Genomic DNA, 3,785 nt, shown 5'->3' on the forward strand with positions numbered 1-3,785 from the left:
GCCCAGATATTGAACTGAACGAGCCTCATGATCATGCTTTATCTCTGTTAATTCTGTATCTTTATTCTCACATTTGAATACACCAGGAAATTTATACTTACCCATATGGGTTGAGTTTATAAAGATCAATTTTTTAACAAAATTCCACTAGGACAAAAGACAGCCAGATGGGAAATAATGGACTCTTATCTATGTCCTCTTTTATAGTCATCTTTTAATAATATTCTCATTGCTTGAGACTTTAGGGCACAAAGCAAAATATTTAATTTATAGAGTTTATGATTCACATTCATATTATTTCTACTTCAGAGAAAGAGCCATATTTTATATGTTAAGTCATTTTGCTCTGTCCTAAATTGAAATAGGTAGGTAGATGGATAAGTAGATAGATAGACAGATAGACAGAGAGATAAGCTCTCCCCACCTAATCCAAGAAACAAGGTTTATAACAAGTATCTGTGATGACTAAATCCATAAGAAATAATGGCAAATACCATTTAATTTAGCAAATGCTTAATGCAGAATACAACAAAATATTATATTTGCATTTCAATAATAAATAATTACATGTTCCATAACTTACAAACATTTAATGTGTTTGTAATTATAATCATTTATCATTTTGTATGACTACATTTAAAAATTTGTATAACTACAATTAATACAAATGAAGAAACTAACCACAATAAAAATAAGATTATTTGCCCAAGTTTTTTTTATGGGAATGGACATTAAGTGAAAAGTTCAGAATTTGAACCATAAGTCTATTGGATCTATAAATATATATTTGGTACATTAAACCAAGTTACTGCATAAAATAACTTGGCAGTTACACAAATCACTTTATTAATGAGCAAGATGTGATCATTTTCATTTGAGATACAAATAGTTCTATGGAAATTGAAAACTGTACCATTTGCCTCACAGAAACCTTTAGGAGAAAATACTAGCTTTGTTACAAACTTTAAGGTCAAGATAAGGAATATTGTTACCAAGTGGGGGTCCAAGGTGGGGACAATATTTTGCCCACCCAGGGATGCCAAAAAAACCACTCTTAAAGAACAGATACACCAGGGCCTAGACTCCAGAGGATACTAATATGGTCTGGACCCCCCTACTGGGCCCAATTATCAGTGGCCAATTGGAAAGACATCTCTCAATGCCAGAGATTTGTGAAAAGGAAATGAAATGTTTATTTAATGCTATTCAGACCTAATTTCTTTGTTAAAATATCAAAGTCCTTTAGGGTATACACCTACACACACACACACACACACACTCACACACAGTGGTCCCTTCTCCCCCTGTCCTAACTCTGGGTACCATAAATCAGGAAAAGAGCACATGTCCGTTTTTCCAGCCCGCTGGTATCATCAGCTGTGTTGACGTCCAGGCAGGATCTCCAATTAATCCAAAGTCATGCAGCACCTTCCACTGGCAAGAGTTCTTTGTACTAAGTTTTCCAGTCAAAGTCTCTCTTGCTTTCTAGGCCACACAGCCAAAGGGAGCACCCCAAAGCCACATGGGCCTCTTCTACCAAAGCTGCAGGGGTCTGCACTCCACCAAAAGCACATGTCTTTCTTCTTCACCTGGCTGCAGGGATCTCCACTCTGGCAAAGCTGCATGGTTTTCCCTTTCACCTGAGAAAGAGGGGGTCTGCACTCTGCCAAAACTGTGTGGCTCCCTCTTTCATCTTGCCAAGAGAGGGTTCTCACTCTGCCTAAAACTGCATGGCTCTCTCCCCAATGGCTGCTGTGTCTGGGTTTAAGACCCATGACAATCTTCCTCTGTACCCCTATTTCTGACTCTTCCCACCATCAGTTACACCTGATAGTATTTCTGTATTATTAAAAGTTTACTGGGTTGCCATCATTAGTCTGGGCAGGTATACCCCCATGTCCTAGAGCCAATCTTCTTCAAGCTCTCACGCAGGCGCTGTAACTCAGGGGACCTGCCCCCTAGTTACATCTTGGGGAGAAGTGACTTCATCCCGCTGGCTCCAAGCCTGGCCACAGCCATTTAACATATCCAAGTGACCTGCCAAAGACTATAGATATGTTAACTGACCATGCCATGGATTAGCTGCAGGGCTGTGGCTGTACAAAACAGCCCTGCATGTTCCTGCTCCAAGTGTCCCTTCCCCCAACTCACACCTATGGGGGGAATGGGAGAGGACATCTTATATGTCTCTCCAATATTCCTATACACTTTGAGTTCTGGACACCATTCCAAATTATTGGGGGGCCCCACCCCCCCTTGGCTGCACCCTGTATCAATATGAGACATAGGAACATTGAACCAAAGCAAAATCTAGGTAAGTAGAAAAATGTAAGAAAGGTGATTCTGCAGACTATTTATTTATTTGTTTATTTATTATTTATTATGGAATATTTAATCAGTTTGTATGTCATTCTTGTGCAAGGATCATGCTAATCTTCTCTATGCCATTTCAGTTTGAGTATATGTGCAAGCACCATTTATTATTTTTCACCAATAAGGTACAATCTCATTCCTTTACAGTGTAATACACAATGTCATGTTAAGTTTATACATATATATATTATATATAATATATATAATATATATGCATGTATGTGTGTGTAAATAAATTGGGTTGGCATTATTATAATGCATTTTTCATTAAGTTATTTTTCTTTGAATCAGGGGGTCCCTAAGATTATCATTGAAGATAGAAAAAAGAATGAATCATACAGTTAATCTTACAATTTGAGAGTAAAGAGGCTTAAGGAAAGAAAATTAAGAAGGTGATTGTAATAGCTCGCGCAATATATATAATGGACCTGAACCAAAAATGTTTTATTGTGGGAAGTAAAAGAAATGGATAGGTTTAGGATCAAGACACTTAATAAGTATGATGTTGAACATTAGGAAGACTGAAGGTGATAATAATGAAATTGGGAATTCAAATGTGGAGATGATTTTTACATTAGGGAATTAAGTTATTTTTCCACATCTCTCATGATATTCAGAATATTACTTGTCCTTCAGATTAATTTTAAAATATTACTGATTCAATTACATAATTAGGATAAACAGAGTCTTTAATGTAAAAGTGTGAGAAGTTAAGTAATAAAGTGGAAAAAGAAAAAGTCTCGTCAGTTAAAAACTTCAATCTCAAATCTGCATAAATGATTTGGAGAAATTTACCCTAATAAAGACATAATTACTTTATGTAGAAAAGATGTGGTAACAATACACAGTCTGTCCAGAAAAAGTCCAACCATTATTAATATAATGAGAACTGTTTGTGTGACATTGATGTAACCTGGCAGCCAAGGAGAGTGGACTGAAATGTATATGTGTGAACAATGATGACTTCACTGTGCTAGTCAGTGGGGGTGATAGATGTGGTGAGTGAGCATGTGTACTGTGGGGTCATTGCATTCAAAATGAGCAAGTAGAGCAACATATAGGCATCAAATTTTGTGTTGAACTTGATCATTCCTCCATGGAAACTATTTGGATGACTTAGAAGGCCACAGCTATGAGCAACTAGTGATTGACAGCTTCATCATGACAATGTGCCCATTTGTGAATCTTGTCTCATGTAAAGATTTTCAGCAAAATATCAAATCACCCAGATAACTCAGTACCCCTACAAACCAGGTTTGACACCCTGTGACCTCTGACAAAAGGTTTTTACCAAAACTAAAATCACCTTTGAAAGAGAATAGATTTCAGACCATTGATGAGATTCAGGAAAATACAATGGGGCAGCTAATGGCAAATGGAAAAGCTATGTGAGGTCCCAAGGTGCCTACTTT

The 3,785-nt window shown here is 36.9% G+C and overlaps 1 pseudogene; it reads right to left on the bottom strand.

Annotated features, from left to right (window-relative positions):
- Positions 1-2,376: 2,376 nt before the first annotated feature.
- LOC118983873 (uncharacterized) lies at positions 2,377-2,474 on the bottom strand (annotated as a pseudogene).
- Between the last annotated feature and the right edge of the window lie 1,311 nt (positions 2,475-3,785).

Source organism: Sturnira hondurensis, unplaced genomic scaffold (assembly GCF_014824575.4).
Source record: "Sturnira hondurensis isolate 20B ecotype Veracruz unplaced genomic scaffold, ASM1482457v3 Scaffold0000465, whole genome shotgun sequence".
NCBI lineage: Eukaryota > Metazoa > Chordata > Mammalia > Chiroptera > Phyllostomidae > Sturnira > Sturnira hondurensis.